We start from the raw sequence: 17127 nt of genomic DNA on the forward strand, positions 1-17127 counted from the left end.
GTGAATGAGTATGGAATTTTTTGTTTGATTAAATGTAGGATGGAGATCAAAACTTCAAGAATCTTAACTCCCTCCTCTTTGCTTTTTTGTTTTTGTCTTTTCTCTCTTCTACCTTCCCGTTTTTTATTTTTACAACACTATAGTATCCCAAGTGCTAGCAAAACCTTTACAACAGTTGGACTTTTGACGTGTCAATAAGACTTTTACACCAATTGGACTTCCTAGGTACCAATAAGGCCTTCAACCAAATAGACTTATGAGTGTTATCCCAACCTTTCAACATACTTCTATCTTCTCACCTAGAAGACTTAATGCCATTAGACTTCATGGGTCCTACCCAAACCCTTCACCGTGTTTTATCTTAGAACACACAACTAGCAAACCACTAGCTATGCAAACACATCCATAATCTGAACATTGTAGGCACAAGTAATGCAATGCCTCTCAATAAGTTGATACTTTATGGATAGTTGACTACTACTTCATGGACAATTGACTACTTACAGTGTCCAACCTTAGAAACTTTATGTAGACATCTCCTAAAGTATGAGAGTTGACATCTTAGGCTTCTACACTTGGAATTTTCATAATCTACCTCAGTATAAAGTCTAGGAAAAGCCTAGCCATCTTTTCTAACATATCCATTGTCTCTAAGGTTTTGGTACAATCGAGGTACTCGGTTAAGCCCACTATAGTGTATCTTGCAATTGATCGCATCAAGTCCTAAAGAAATAAGACAAGTTAGAAACTTTAGAGCTTGATATCTTTTCTTTCTACTTCTTCTTCATGGTAGCATGACTTCTTGCTTGGAGAGTGTTTATTTCACATTTGATATAGATATTCCTTTTGATCATTAGTGAATTTCAAGTTCAACCATGAAAGTATTTAATGCAGCTCCACACTTGTGTTCAAATTGTTAGTACTCTCAATGATTTTGTTATCATAAAAAACATAGGGTCAACAATCTATAGAAAGTACAAATTTAACTCCCCCTATCATTATGGTATTTAACTCCCCCTGTCATTATTTCCACTATTTCATGTAAATGATGCATCATCTAACTTTTAGGTCTCTTTTTTTTTTTTAATCTCTCGTTGTTTGATGGAGTTAATGTATTTTCTTGCTTTTGTGTAGAAAAGTTTGTTTCTTAAATCTCCCCCTTTGTACATTGTTCTATTGACGAGGTGTTCTCCCACTATTTGTATTGAGAAAGACAAAAGATGCTTAACTAATCAAATAAGCATTTCCTACTAAAATTCTTCATAAGAATATGCTTAACAAAAATAAGCCCTTATTCCTTGAACACATAGAGAAGAAAGATAGATGGAAAGAGTGAAACGAAAGCAGAGAGAGGCACAAGCAGGAAGAAACGTGCGGGCAATGTTTTTGCTGTTTTCTTTTGTTAAGTGATGAAAAGGAAAATGCCCGCGCAAACATGCAAAATAGCCACGATTTCATATTCTGCTGAAAAAAGCATAGTATGTATTGCAACTATTAATTTTATAACCGTCTCAAGAAATTACGTTAAAGCCACAATCCATGAAACTGTGGCTAAAAAATATAGGAGAATCAAAGATATAGATAGTTTTTCTAGCAACCCACATACTAACAGTCCGCATATGTCTCAATTCATCAACATTTATAGCTATTCACGTAATTCTCCCCCTTTTGGCATCAACAAAAAGGAAAGCAAGCAAGGCAAAGTGACATGTAATATTGTACTAGATATATATGTGGGTAGCAGAAGCATGTAATGATTCATCAAAACACACATAGATAACAGGTAGTATCAACCAATTATATTGGAAATCAAAAGCTATCAAATTACACAACCCAACATAGTCCAAGATATATAATAATAAATAGTTATAATATAAAACTATACTATGGGGAGTAAAAAAGTATCCAATTGGCAAGTAAACTTATCAAGCATATAAACATATTAATATCTTGCTAAATCTATAAGGCATGTTCATAATGATAATTTTGATATAATTAAACAAATAAATTATACATAATTGATGAAGGGTGATTTGGCACGACCTAATGAAAATGGGACACGTGGACACGACCTAACTAAGAGATGATAGCTCAGTCTGTCAAGATTAGTTCGCAACAATTGAGTTCGGGTATTCAATCATCTCGGCACAAGGGTCACATCGGCACAGGGTCACCTCGGCATAGGGTTGTCTCGACACAGGATCATCTTGGCATCAAGACACCTCGGCATTCAATCCAATTCGGAACTAAAAGACTGAAGTATCAGCTCAGGGATACTGACCCGGATCACCACGTAACGATCCCGAAAGTCTCTCCAACAGACTCCGAACCTCACGGGATCACACCGCGTAACGGCATGCCTAATCTTCTCCCCGTCCAGATTAGGCGGAATTGATAATCTTTATTAATTGATAACGTTACCCCCAATTAAAGCGGAAATGGATCCCATCAGGACGAAGATCCCGGAACCAATCCGCAAAACCTGCGAGGGCTCAACTATATAAAGACACCAACCCCAATGACACAAGGTACACGTGATTTTTCTACTCTCTAGCTCTCTAGCTCTCTAGCTCTCAAAGCTTTCAGCTTGCATCACAATTTATTGACTTAAGCATCGGAGCGACCTCGCCGGGTTAGCCACCCCGAGTTCTCTGATCCACTGTCTTGCAGATTCATCTAGCTCGTTGCTCGATTGGAAGCCAGATCATCCTCCAAAAGGGAGTAGTTAGATCGCACTACATCAATTGGCGCCGTCTGTGGGAAATCGATCAAAAAGTCTTATTTACAGTCATCAACCTTCTTCTAAATCAATGGCATCTTCCAGTCACACCGGACAAAGCAGTGAGATGAACATCTCCAGGGGACAACCCCAACTTCCTTTAGTGTGCATCGGCTAGTTCACCATCCTGCTTACTGCGGCTGGGGTTCCAACCCTGACCATGCCACCAAACACCACACAGGTGAACGCCCCACTTCCCCCAGTGGTAGGCGCAACCTTTTCTAAGCCTTCTGTGGTTCCCCCCAGAGTTGGACAGTCCCAATTTGACGACCTGGTGCAGTGTGTGTGGGCCATCCAGGTCCAAATGCAGCAGTTCCAACAGTACCTATTCTACCAACAGTACCAGCAGCAGTTCCCCCCACTGCCGTAGAGCCAGTAGCCGGTTCCACCTCGGCACCTAGGGGCCCAGTAGAATCATAACCGACCTCGCGTGAATCAGGACATCATTCAATCAACCCATTGAGGCGAAGAGACTTCCCAAGTCCCAGTTCCTCCCATGAGTCAGGTCTTACCCCGCGGGAGGAGAGACGATCAGGTTACTCCACCTGCTTCGCAAGGGAACCTCGGAAACAGGTCCGGGGATACTCAGCCTAACAGGGCCAATCTTCCTCAGCGTTCACATCAAGAAGGTGGGTCGCTTGTAGGTAACTAGTTCGGGGTTCGAGGTGCAAACTCAAGGAAAGGCCTCTCCGTCCATGATTGCCAGCCCCAAAATCCCACGAGGAACCAAGAGCTACCTCGTGGCAGAACGGTATCGGAGCATACCGAAATCAACAGCACCAATGTCGAGCCGATAAAGAAGCAGCAACGGAGGCATCGCAAGGCATGCCGTACTTTAGCTCAGAACAGCTAGCCAGTGAGACCGAACCTTCAAGGATAGGCTAAAGGTAAGGAGGAGGCAAGCTCGGTAGCTATAAAGGCCGCTCCTCCCCTACTTTCTGCATCATCTCCCCTGTCTCCCGAGCTCTTGGCAACCCCGATGCACAAAGATTTCAAGATGCCTCCCCTGGACAAGTATGACGGGTCTTTTGATCCTAATGATCATGTGGGTTCTTTCCAGTCCCAGATGCACCTAGCTGGGACTGACAAGTCTTACGTGTGCGTGGCTTTCTCCACCCCTTCTAAGGGGGGTAGTTAGGACATGGTACCGGAACCTCGCACCGGGATCGATCAAGAGCTGGGCGCAGTTCATAGATTTGTTTACCTCACACTTCATCACCAACAAGAAGTGCTCGAGGTCACAAGAGAGCCTCCCCAACGTGGTTTAGAGAGAAGGAAAGTCGATTAGAATCTACGTTAAGCGCTTCAACGACACCTGCCTGCATATCCCTGACTTAGACCCGACGGTAAGACTCACGAGTCACGACAGCTAAGAAAGGAATAACTCACAGAGAGTTCAAATGGCATGTGGTGGCCAATAAACCAAAAGACATCACAGAATTCCTCAAGCTAGCTGACCAATTGATCGGAACCGAAGAGAAAATGAACCAGAAGACTGACAACCCGACAAAAAAGAAAGAGAGACAGTGACAACATAGGTAGTGATGGGCACAAAAGAAGAAAGAGAAAGTCCCCGAGCAGGGGAGGAAACAAATCTGGAAGCCGATCTCCTTCACGATCTCGCAAGTCAGGTCGGCGCTCTAGCACCCCACTTGTTGAAAGGACGAACTACACACCTCTCAACGCTAAGCGAGGAGAAATCCTAATGGCATCAAGAACTCCTCCTTTGTCAAGTGGCCTCCTAGGTTGAGGGGAGATTCTGTAACAAGAAACCGGAACGTCTACTGTCACTTCCATAGAGACCAAGGGCACAGTATGGAGAACTGTAGGAACCTCTGCGACAAGATTGATGAGCTCATCCGTTGCGGGTACTTAAAAAACTTTGTATAGTGAGAAGAAAGAAGCCAAGAAGATTGGAAAGTAGACCGGCAGGGGGACCAGAGAGGGAATGCCCCCAAGATCAGCAGCAGGCAAAACGAGCAGCCGCCATGACAGTTGTCGAGGAGAGACTGATCCGCAGGGTAATCAATATGATTACTGGCGGGTCCATCAGCGCAGGGTGTACTTCAGCAGCCAGACGAACCTCAGTCCGTGAACTAGAAAACGAAGAGGAGAACTCGCCATGGAGGATGATGCACGGGGGATCCAGTATCCTCACGACGATGCTCTGGTGATAAAACTAAGGCTCAACGACTTCAAAGTCAAGCGCATCCTGGTGGACTCGGGTAGCTTGACAGACATACTATTCAAGGACCCCTTCGACAAGCTGTAGCTCCTGAAAAGTGACCTAAAGCCGATAGACAGTCCCCTGGTAGGCTTTAGCGGCGAGGAGGTCATACCTCTCAAGCAAGTCTCAGTACCCGTAGAGGCTGGCACGTGGCCGAATACCGTGAGGTTCGAAAACACGTTTTTGGTGGTCGCAACTCCCTCTCCTTATAATGCCATAGTAGGTCGCCCTATTACGCACATCCTATGTGCGGTAGTATCCACCTACTACCTGGCAGTGAAGTTCCCAATGGACTATGGAGTAGGAGTTGTGCAAGGTGACCAACTCAAATCTCGCAAGTGCTACGTAGCCGCCCTCAAGGGGAAAGCAAAGCTAGCGGTTGACATCAAGCTCAAGCGACTAGCAGAATATGTCGACGAGTGAGCTGCCCCAATAGAGGAGATGGTCCACATCCCGGTCTCAACCGATGACCCAGCCAAGACTCTCCAGATCGGCACTTCGATCGACGAGCCACTTTGCTCTCAACTAGTAAGCTTCTTACTAAAAAATTTAGATATATTTGATTGGTCCGTGACAGAGATGCCCGGAATAGATTCCAAGATTCTAACTCATAAGTTAAATACCGATCCCTTAGTCAGGCCAGTTAAACAGAAAAAGCGCAGCCTCGCCCCAGAACGCTGGAGGATAGTCGATGAAGAGGTCAGGAAGCTCTTAGCGGCAGACTTCATCAAGTTCATTACCCGAGCTGGGTAGCTAACCCAGTTCTGGTAAAAAAGGCCAACGACAAGTGGTGCATGTGCGTCGATTACACTGACCTGAACAGAGCCTACCCAAAAGACTGCTTCCTGCTGCCCAAGATCGACTACCTAGTGAACACGACCTCAGGGCATGAGTTGCTAAGCTTCCTGGATGCCTATTCCGGTTACAACCAGATTAGGACGGACCCTGCCGATGAAGAGAAAACTGCCATTATAATTGAGCTCGGGTTGTATTGCTGCTACAAGGTCATGCCATTCGGACTAAAAAATGTTGGGGCAACCTTTCAACGACTTGTAAACAAAATTTTTGAGCCGTTAATCGACAATAAAGTCGAATGCTATGTTGATGACATGGTCGTGAAGACCTAGTATTCAAATTTCTTATTAGATGATTTGCAAAGTGTTTTCCAAATTTTACAAAAATATAATATGAAATTAAATCCCAACAAGTGTGTCTTAAGGGTCATGTCGGGTAAATTTTTGGGTTATATAGTCAACCGACGTGGCATCGAAGCCAACCCAGAAAAAATAAAGGCCATCTTAGATATGAGGCCACCTCGCAAACTAAAAGAGGTTCAGAGGCTGAATGGCCGGATAGCTGCCTTGAGCCGTTTTATGTCCAAATTGGTAAATCGCTGCCTACCCTTTTTTAAAGCCATAAAAAAGAGTAAAGACTTCGAGTGGACTGCATAGTATCAGCTCGCCTTTGACGAGATAAAGAGATACTTAGCTAGCACCCCGGTTCTGACCCGACCCAAGGAAGGGGATGTATTAAAGTTGTACCTCTCCATGAGTGATGAGGTGGTCAGCTCAGTACTAATAAAAGAGGTAGATCGGGTCCAATGACCTATTTACTATGTTAGCATAGTTTTGCAAGATGCAAAAACCAGGTACCTGGAGATCGAGAAACTAGCATACACACTAATGGTAGTAGCTCGCAAGTTTCGTCCATACTTCCAAGCCCACACCATCATCGTTCTCACCAACAAGCCTCTGAGATAGATCCTGCTTAAGCCCGAGGTGTCTGGCAGATTGATGAAGTGGTCTATCGAACTAAGTTAGTATGACATCTAGTATGAACCTCAGACAACAATCAAAGCCCAAGTCTTGGTCGATTTTGTGGCAAAATGTACATTCAGTACCGCAACTCCCGAGATGACCGAGCTCGAACACACGATGAAAGATTCAACCAGTGTGGCACCGGTCCCAGTCAGAACAAGTCCAACCTGGAATGAGGAGCCCTGGATTCTCCACATTGACGGCTCATCCAACCAACAGGGAAGCAGTGCAAGAATAATTTTGTATGGCCCAAGCGAGGTGAAGTTGGAATACGTACTCTGGTTTGGGTTTGCGGCATCGAGCAACAAAGCAGAGTATGAAGCATTGGTCGTTGGGCTCAGCCTAGCAAGGGAAAAGGCAAAACACCTCATCATATGCAGCGACTCTCACCTCGTAGTCAACCAAGTTAGCGGTGAGTATGAAGCCCATGACCCCACCATGGCTGCTTACTTGGCCAAAGTTAGGGAGATCCTGCACGACTTCATTTCCTACTTCATCAAACATATCCCGATGTTCAAGAATGCTGAGGCCGACGCCTTGTCCCAATTTGCCAGCATAAGTAGCAACACCATGCAGACCATGTATATAGAGGACTTACCTCGGCCTATCATTCTCTGGAGAGCAGGAGAGGTTGCTCTTGTAGCACAAGTAGAACCGAGCTGGATCGATCCATTCATGAGTTACCTGCTTCAAGGGACCCTCCCAGTAGAACGCAATGCGGCCTGAAGGGTAGAGTGCTAGTTGGCTAAGTACATCATTATAGACAGACAACTGTACAGAAGGTCCTTCATGCTCCCCTACTTGCGCTGCTTGCGATACTCAAAGGCCGAGTACGTACTCCGTGACACCCATGAAGGCTTGTGCAGCGGACACTTGGGGAGTAGGGCTCTCACATAGAAGGTGTTACAGCAAGGCTACTATTGGCCCACGATGAAGGCAGACGCACTTGAGCTTATCAAGAAGTGCGACAAGTGTCAGAGGCACACTAACATCCACCACCGACCTACTGCCGATCTAAAATACCTCACTAGCCCATGGCCCTTCGCACAGTGGGGAATTGACATACTTGACCCATTCCCGCCAGCGATAGGACAGAGGAAGTTTTTGGTCATAGCAATAGACTATTTTATGAAGTGGGTGAAAGCTAAACCTCTAGCAACAATCACAACCCGCAACATACAAAATTTCTTTTGAAGAAACATAGTATGTCGCTTTGGGCTACCTCAGGTACTCATCTTCGACTACGGGAAGCAATTCGAGGATATTAAGTTTTAGAATTGGTGTGCCAAAATGGGAATTTAGCAAAATTTTACCTCAGTGGCACACCCCTAGGCGAACGGGCAAGCGGAAGTCACCAACAGAGCCAAAGGATTGTGGGTAGACGAACTACCCAGTGTACTTTGGGCCTACCGGACTACTATCAAGACTGCCACAGGTGAGACTCCTTTTAACCTCACTTATGGCACATAAACGGTAATTCTAGAAAAAATCAAGGTGCTTACACTACGCTTAGAGGCCTACAACGAAGAGACGAATGATGACGAGTTCCGTACCAACCTAGACCTGGTGGAAGAAGTATGAGACTTGGCATACATCCGGATTGTAGCTTACCAACAGAGAGTAGTTCGGTACTATAATGCCCAGGTCAAAAAGCAACACTTCTGCATCGACAATTTGGTTCTTCGGAAGGTTATGGTACCTGAGCCCGACGTCGGTAGCTCAGACCGAATTGGGAAGGTTCGTACCGAGTAAGATGGATATTCGGGGAAGGTACATACGAGCTCGAGACTCTGAAAGGGAAGCAAGTACCTCAAGCATGGAACATCAGCAACCTAAGAAGATATTACTTGTGATCACCGAACTGGAGAGAGGACTGCGAGTCACTCCCAGAAGCCCAAGGGCCATGATGCCGAGCTGACATAAGACCTCGGTGCTACGATAAGTCCCAGTCGCCTCTTCAGCATGGGCGGATATGTCCCAATCACCTCTTTGGCATGGGTGGAGCATTCTTTGACTATTCCCTACTTTAACTAAGACATCTTTCACTATTCCCCTAGGGTATTTAATGCTTCGATCGGCCAACTGTAGGGTAATAGTGGTAGATGTTAGTTCATGCAATCCCAACCTTTTAAAAATAGAGTAGGGCATTAAATTTATACTAGCACCAAGATCACATAAAGCTTTTTCAAATTCAGTTCTCCCTATGGTGCAAGGTATAGAAAAACTCCCTGGATCCTGAAGCTTTGGGGGCAATTTATTTTGGAGGATGGCTGAGCATTCTTCATTCAAATTTACCATCTCACATTCCTCCCATTTCCTTTTATTTGACATCACTTCCTTCAAGAATTTGGCATATTTCGGCATCTGTGACAATACATCAAGAAGGGGGAGATTAATGTGTATTTTTTTGAAAACTTCTAAAAATTTCTCAAATTGTCTATCTAAGTTAGCTTTCAAAATTCTTCCAAGGTAGGGGATAGGGAGTTTAATTTCATGTAAATTCAGTTTAGGTGTACTTCCCTCATCCTCCTTTTTTAGATTGGCCACATCAGCTTTCTTGTCTTCTTTTTGGATTTCGCCAACTGCCTTCCCGCTTCTTACGGCTATGGCGTTCACATGCTCTCTGGGATTCTTTTCTGTGTTGCTGGGCAGCCTTCCTTCTTTCCTCTCTGATAACATGCTCACCACCTGCCCCATTTGAACTTCTAAGTTCTTAATCGATGCTTCATGGCTTTGGAATCTTGCTTCAGTAGCATTGATGAACTTAGAAATCATCTCTTCCAAATTACTCTTTTTTTCTTGTCGGGGCAGCTGTGGTTGGAATCCCATGGGTGCCTTTTGCTGATTGTTGCTCCATGAAAAGTTTGGATGACTCCTCCACCCTGGGTTGTATGTATTTGAATATGGGTTGTAGTTTGACTTGCCAGCATGAGAGATAAAATTAGCATTCTCATGGGAAATAAAAGGACTATTTAATTGACAATCAGAATTAATATGTCCTATTTGACCACATAAATCGCATGAGATGCAAGATGGTGTATTCATGGCTGCAATACTAAAATTATCCAGTCTTTTATTTAAATTGGCTATTTGCGCAGATAAGGATGCAAAGGAATCAATGTGGTGTACTCCCCTCTGATTGGTTCGATCATTGCTCCACTGGTAGCTGTTTGATGCCATCTCCTCCACTAAGTCATAAGCTTCCTCTGGAGTTTTTCTCATGATTGTACCACCTGCGGCTGCATCAATAATGGACCGATTAGAGGGGGTAATATCATTGTAAAAGGTTTGTATTTGTCGCCAAATTGGTATCCCATGGTGAGGACACCTCCTAAGCATCTCTTTAAATCTTTCCCATGCTTCATATAGGGACTCCCTCTCAAATTGAGCAACAGTAGTAATATCATTAATTAAATTTGTTGTTTTAGAGGGTGGGAAATATTTAGCCAAAATTTTATGGGTTAAATCATTCCAAGTGGTGATGCTTCCTGCAGGGAATGAGTTGAGCCAATCTTTAGCTCTATCACGCAATGAAAAAGGAAATAATCTTAGCCTAATCGCATCATCACTAACTCCATTGTGTTTAAATGTATCACATATTTCAAGGAAGTTAACAATGTGTGCATTAGGGTCATCACTTGGTAACCCACTAAACTGAATGCTTGTTTGGATCATTTGAATTATTGCAGGCTTTATTTCAAAATTGTTTGCATGAATGGTGGGCTTGCAAATGCTAGATGTCGCCCCATCAATGTTTGGACAAGCATAACCCAAGAGGGTGTGATTTCCTTCTGCCATCTCTTCTTCTATCTCTATGGCTGGTTCGCAAATAATAACCTCTTCTCTTGATTTTCCTTTGTTGGCCCTTTGCAACAAGCGAAGGGTCCTTTCAATTTCTGGATCGAATTCAGCTAACCTTTCCTGTCTAGTGTGTGTCATGCACTAGTAAATCTGAACCAACAAAAATTCGAACAAACAAATAAAAATAAAAATAATAACAAACATAAAAAAGTAAAAGGAAAATAGAATAATAAAAAAAATAGAAATAAAAGGTCCAAATTAATCAAGGTTAACAAATTCTAATATTATTTTAGGATTAAATCCCCAGCAACGGCGCCAAAAACTTGATAGCTTTAAATATATAACCCTAGCAAGTGCACTAGTTATCAAGTAGCATAAAATATCGTTCCCATGGGGATTTAACAAAATAAATATTAGAACCACAATCTTCCCTAATTATCTGGACAACCGAATTTCAGAATTGAGCAAGAACTATTGAAAATAAAAATTAGCATAAGAAAATAAAAGCGAAGGTGATCACTAATCGAATCTGCAAAGGATGGAATCGCTAGGACTTTTGGTCCACCTAACTAATGTAATGAATATTGATGGGTCTGATTATCCAAGACTAATTGTCATTCCCATAAGCTGAGATTTTCCCAAATTTATTTAATATTCTCTCTTGAGATATACTAAACCTACGCCCATCAGGTAACTCTTCGATTTCTCGAGTAGAGCTCTCAAGATGGAAGTGCATTAAGTCCAAGAAAACCATTAAATTCAGATGAATCATGTATATATATCTCTATATACCATTCAATTCACACTATGAATTATTCTGTCAATTATGTGAATTCCTCTCTCAATGCATTCACAAAACCCAAATCAATTAAGAGGTGACCAAGTTCTTAATTGCATTAAGCACAATAATTCATAGACTATATGGAAATCACAATCTTGGATAAATCAAGAAGATAAAAATATATTCATTAACATGGTTAGGCTTTCCATAGCCCTAGCAAGAAACAAATCAGTTCATGATGTAAGAATTAAAGCAAACAAAGGGGAAGAAAGAACTCTTGAATTCGCCCATGGTGCTGAGATCTCTTCTTCTTGAATTCTTGAACCTTTCTTGAACCCTTCTTGACTGATTGCTCCTTGCTTCTTGATTCAAATCAGAAATTGAGTGATTCAGTGATCCCCTCCAAAGATTGAGTGATGCCTAAAGCTGGTCCGCCCCCTCCTTTATATAGCTTAAAGGGGAGGGGGTGGTCTCCTACTTCCTCTTGAAGTTGATCTTTACAAGAATAGAAAGTCCTATCCTAATTCTAATCTTATCTTTTTATCTATTGAACTCAATCCTCTTATCTCTCTAAGATTACATCAAGAATTTAGATCTGAAAGGACTCTTCTTAGTTTTTTGTTCTTGGATTTGTATTAGACCTCCTCTGCGAATTGGGCTTCAGCCAGGCTTTTCTACAAGTTGGGCTTCAGCTGCGGATTGGGCCTTCCTATGAATTTGCCGCGATTTTGGGCCAGGATTTGGCTTCGATGCAGGCCGAATCTGCGAAAGCCCAAAACATGAAAGTTATGGATTTTTCTCTTATCTTTCCAGTGGATCTTGAATCAGCCCATTCGGAGTTCGGAGACGCGAGTTAGGCCCAGATCATTGAATGATGTTGACACTATGAAAAATCATCCGATTTGTCTTTCTTTGCTCTTGATGCCTTCTTTCATACCTTGGACCAAAATACAAGAGATATGAGTCCAATTAGATGCTAATTTAGTATAAAAGACAGAATAATTAGGGATAAAATATGATAAATTCTACTCTCATCAACTATGAACCAAGCTCGGAGGCTCGGGGTGTATATCGTAAAGGACCAAGAGGCTTCTAGTCACTTTGCGGCTCCTCACCCTTGTTGGAGGCTTTGGTAGGAGGATCCGTCTCTATACAACTCTCGCTAGCACTGGTCTCCTCATCATCATCGAGCAGGTCACCGTCACTTTCTGGTTCGGAGTTCGGATCTTGAGCAGCTTCAATGGCCATCTCCTCAGTGATCCTCGAAGTAGTTATGACACTGAGATCGAGCTGGGGGAACTCATGTCGGGTCAGCCACCTGCTAAGCTTAAAACCTTTGCGGTAGCTCGCCGTCCCCACCTCAATCATCTCTCTCTAGTACTCCGCTGAAGACTCGTACTCATCAACGACCTTAACCTTGGCCTCCTCCATTGCTTGAAGAAGTATCTCAGTCCGCTCCTTCACGTGAGCCTCGAGGTTCTCCACCTCCCTCTTCAATGCTGCCTCCCGCTCTGCGAGCTCCCTCTTCAAGGCCGCTTCACGCTCTTCGACCTCCTTTTTCTCCGACATCAGCAATGTGATCAGCTCCTTCTTAGCCTGCGCGTCCTTCTTCAGCTAGTTATTTTCGTTGCAGGATAGTTTCAGCTCAGTGTGGGCCTCGCGGGAAGACTCCTCGGCTGCGAGGGCCCACTTCATGTTCACCTCGGACTGATAAGCTAAGGCGTGGATGGTGGAATTCACCTGCCAAGAGAAGAAAACAAGTGTCAGCATATAAAAAGCCAAGTACGCGACAGATTGAAGAAGACAAGTCTGAAAACTTATCACCATGCAGTGAGTAGCCGCCCGGGCTCTGAGCTGAGCAACCGTAAGTTTGGCCCAGCTAGCAACCTCCTCGGCAAACACTGCATCTTTGCTCTTGAGGAGGCTGAATTTTGGAGTCAAAATGTTCCGAGCTACATCGTCGTTCCCTGAAGAAGCGGCAGCTGTCGGGGCGGGCTCCGAAGACGTAGCCTCCTCGGGCGTGCGGGGTGGGGAGAGCTTGCCCGATTCCTCCTCGACTAGGTCTATCACTGGAGGCTGCTCAACGGTTAAGGGCTGCTCGAGCTTTGGAACGGCAGCCGAAGGAGACTCAATGCGAGCTCTTTTTGAAGCTCTTTTCTTTTTCCCCTTCTTCATACTCCCGAAGAGTTCGTTCACGGGGATGTCCATGATAGCTGCAACAAAAACAAACTGTTAGAAACAATACCAAAATAAAACAAAGGAAATACAACAAACATCAACCTACTAGGACTCAGATCGGCCTGCATGAGCTTCTCCTCGGTCACAAAGTCTATGAACTTTAGGCCGAGCTCTGCCCAAGATCAGAGAGCCTCCATCGTCATTAGGTTCAACCTGACATCGGGGTTCTGGATGGCTGCCCTCCAATGGGTCAGGAAAGGCCATCCCTTGGTGTTGCGGACCACAAAATAGCGTCTTTTCCAAGTCGGGACCTTGTTCGGGAGCTCATGCAAAGAGCTCGTGCAAGAGTTTGAAGCCAAGATGAGGTGACAGGTAATAAGTTCGCTTATGCTCGGGCAGAACACAGGACAAGTTCTTTTTGATGGAAAGGATAGAGGAAAAGATGTCGAGGTCGAGAGGGAAGTTGTAGTCGTGAAAAAGAGAAATGGTTCCTACGACGTTGCGGATGGAGTTCGGCTGCAACTAGTCTATGGTGATGTTGAATAATTTTATGACTTCAACTATCAGAGGATGAAGTGGAAGACGAAGACCAGCTACGAGCTGTTCCTTGAAGATCACGATCTCGCCGTGACCATGCTCCCAAGGTAAATTACCTAAGGGGATACTGTAGACGAGGTCATTGGGAAGTCTGTACAGGGCTACGAAGGGTAGGAGCCTGTCCGTTGTCATTGTCGACAGGCCAAAGTTATTTGGCAGCCGACCTTGATGCGAGGTGGAAGCCAAGTCACCAGAGGCCTCTCATTCCCCCCGAAGTAAGTCCACCTCGGGAGGGCCGTGGACCGCATCCTGACCCGAAGTAATCACCTCGGTAGGATGGAGATCTATGGCTTGAGCTGAGGTACCCACCTCGGCTCTAGTGGCTTCACCGCTCTTGTCTAAGAGGCTATCAAAACTAAAGCTAGACATAATGGAAAACGTGGAATCAAAAAAGAGAGCTAGGGGAGGCTCACCAAAAGAAAGATCGAAGAAAGGAAGATGACCTCGAAAAGACACTGAACTGAAGGACTCGAGCATGACCTCAGAGTGTGGATTAGCGGACTTGTGATGAAGAGAATGAGTCCCTTGCCTCCTATTTATAGCTAGTGTGTCTGGGGATCAACGGTCGAGATCATCACGATCCAATGGCTCCTAGGAAAACTGGTTGCACGACCCCCGAGGTTGAAATCGGTTTAGCGCGTGTTTTGACGTCCACAGAGTTTATAAAAGGCGTGACATCCGCGCGTACATTAGACGCGACTTGGGTTATTCCTAGTTGAGCTGGGTGGTCGAACAGGTCTGACCAATGATTTGCCCGCCATGCCACCTAGACCTCATGCCAAATCCACCTGGACTTGTCATGAACTCCCTGTACCGGGTTGAGACTCCTGGCTCGGAGAGTGGGGGGCAATTGATGAAGGGTGATTTGGCCCGACCTAGCGAAAAGGGGACACATGGACACAACCTAACTATGAGATGACAGCTCAGCCTAGCAAGATTAGTTCGCAACAATTGAGCTCGGGTATTCAATCACCTCGGCACAAGGGTCACCTTGGCACAGGGTCACCTCGGCACAGGGTCGCCTTGGCATAGGGTCACCTCAACATCAAGGCACCTCGGCATTCAATCCAGTTTGGAACTAAAAGACTGAAGTATCAGCTCGGGGATACCGACCCGGATCATCACGTAACGAACCCGGAAGTCTCTCTAACAGACTCCGAACCTCACGGGATCACGTCGCGTAATGGCAGGTCTAATCTTCTCCCCGCCCAGATCGGGTGGAATTGATAATCTTTATTAATTGATAACGTTACCCCCCAATTAAAGTGGAAACGGATCCCATCAGGACGAAGATCTCAGAACCAATCCGCAAAACTCGCGAAAGCTCAACTATATCAAGGCACCAACCCCAATAAGGTATGCGTGATTTTTCTACTCTCTAGCTCTCTAGCTCTCAAAGCTTTCAGCTCGCATCACAGCTTACTGACTTAAGCATCGGAGCGACCTCGTCAGGTTAACCACCTGGATTCTCTGATCCACTGTCTTGCAGATTCATCTAGCTCGCTGCTTGACTGGAAGCCAGATCATCCTCCAGCAGGGAGTAGTCAGATCGCGTTACATCAATAAACATTTTGATAAAAGGGAGAGATGCTAGCAATAATGGATATTGTCAAGCTAACTCCCTCTGTAACAATATCAAATGATTTTATGTTCTACTCTCCCCCTTTTTTATAACAATTCCAAGATTGGTTTAGCTAGGAGGGTTAAGAGAAATGACAAAGATTTCTCCACTTTTTATACAAACATATATAGAGCAAGCGTTCAACTACCAAATATACATAATAATAACAAATCACAAAAGTTGAGATGGTAATTATAGAAGTTAAGTTTATAGAAGTTAAGTTTAAGTATAGACTTAACTGGATAAATCATAAGGCTGTGTTTGGTTGCAGTGCAAATTTATTTGCACTAGTACAAATGCCTGGGAGTGCAAATGTAAAAAAATGCAAATTCTTGTTTAATTTTGTTTTGGGTTTTACTTTTTTCTGTTTCATGTCTTGAATTACTTCATTTATACTTAAATCAAACAAAATAAGTTAAAATTTGAAACAAAAATAGATCAGAATTTACACTCAAATCATTTGCACTACCATAATTTTGCATCAGTACAAATTTATTTGCATTGCAACCAAACATACCTAAAGATTTATGTGTTCAAACTACACAGGTTAAAATATTCAACCATAAAAGTTACAACACCAGTAGTTTAAGCTAATGTAGTTGCGCCACTTAAGAGTTTTGAACATAAACATCTTAAATCCAAGATATCAAAATACAACATAAGTAGAACAATACCTTGGAAAGTAGTATCCATGTCCTTCACAAGGACCAATGAAGCATCGGATAAACTCTTGAGAAACCATTTTAAACACAGTTTCATATTCACTCAATTTGTCATGACAAAGAGGTATAATAATCCAATTGATACTATCATGCATATATTTATTTCCATGCTATAATCAATTACTTGGTTCCAAAATTTAAGGATTGGTCCTACTATGGAAACCTTGGTTGCAACCCATGATCATCATGAGGAAGTAAATCATGGAGCTTCATCGTAAGGTTTGTTCCCACCCCTTGGATAATTCTAGAAATGGTTCTATGTTTGTTTTTGTTTGGGATTGTAGGGAAGTAGGTCGGAAAATTTTCTATCAACACATGTGGTTAATATGATTAGGAAACCAAATTGATTGAAGCTAAATTAACATTATTATTTATATTAATAATAATATAAATAATATATTGGATAGGATTCTAGTATCTATGGACTTCCTGAACTCTTTCAAATTGTAATTGTGTCGATGGGCCCTGGCTCGGGGTCTGATCATAAATTAGCATTATTATTTATATTAACTAATATGTATTTTAATTATAAATGTTGACATATTTTAATAATAATAATCATTAATATAAATATAAAATACATTTATATTTTAATTAACCAAAT

The 17127-nt window shown here is 43.4% G+C and overlaps 1 non-coding gene across 1 annotated transcript; it reads left to right on the forward strand.

The window, feature by feature from the left end:
* Positions 1 to 10133: 10133 nt before the first annotated feature.
* On the forward strand, positions 10134 to 10240 carry LOC148791610 (small nucleolar RNA R71). Its single transcript, XR_016076873.1, has one exon. It is a non-coding gene; the product is annotated as a small nucleolar RNA R71 (small nucleolar RNA).
* Positions 10241 to 17127: the final 6887 nt, after the last annotated feature.

This window comes from Nelumbo nucifera, chromosome 5 (assembly GCF_055504915.1).
Source record: "Nelumbo nucifera cultivar China Antique chromosome 5, China Antique-T2T, whole genome shotgun sequence".
NCBI lineage: Eukaryota > Viridiplantae > Streptophyta > Magnoliopsida > Proteales > Nelumbonaceae > Nelumbo > Nelumbo nucifera.